The following is a 635-nucleotide window of genomic DNA, read 5'->3' on the forward strand; positions in this document are numbered from 1 at the left end:
GATAAGTCAAATGAAAAGATTCAGTCCTCCAATTTATGCCAAAGTCCCTCTTTGATAATCTTTGACGAGTAAGTAGCCTTTGATGTTACTCGTCTTTTCGTTTGTACTATCTGTAACTTCATTTCGCTGAACATTACCATTGCAAATGAATACCTAATTGCCAACTAAGAATCCTTCAAGAGACAGAGCGAAGGGTGTGTAGTCAACCATAGCCAGATTGAGTCAACTGTACTGTAGTCAGCCGTAGGCAGATCTAGTCAACATTAGTCAGCCATTAACATCTGTATTAAACTGTAGTCAGCCGTAGTCAAGTCCAGTTAGCTTTGCTCAGTCAACCTTAAACAGCCGAAAAACGCGAGAGAAAGAAAGAAAACGACAAAACGCCTCCAAACATTAAATTCTCGTTGGCGTTCTGTCCACAAGAGAAACCGGCGCTCTCGCACAATGTGATCGCTGACAGCTGATTTAGAAGCTGAAAGTAAGGGATAAACATTGTTCTCACGTGGGGCGGAGAGTGTCCGAGTTTGAGCCGTAGTGTGGAATTCATGGCGGCAACAGCATGCTTGTCTAATTAATGTTGAGTTCTTTGGGGTCCCTCTGGCTTCGAGGTTCGCTCGGATGACTCAGATATGAGC

Source organism: Penaeus monodon, chromosome 28, assembly GCF_015228065.2.
Source record: "Penaeus monodon isolate SGIC_2016 chromosome 28, NSTDA_Pmon_1, whole genome shotgun sequence".
NCBI classification, from domain to species: domain Eukaryota; kingdom Metazoa; phylum Arthropoda; class Malacostraca; order Decapoda; family Penaeidae; genus Penaeus; species Penaeus monodon.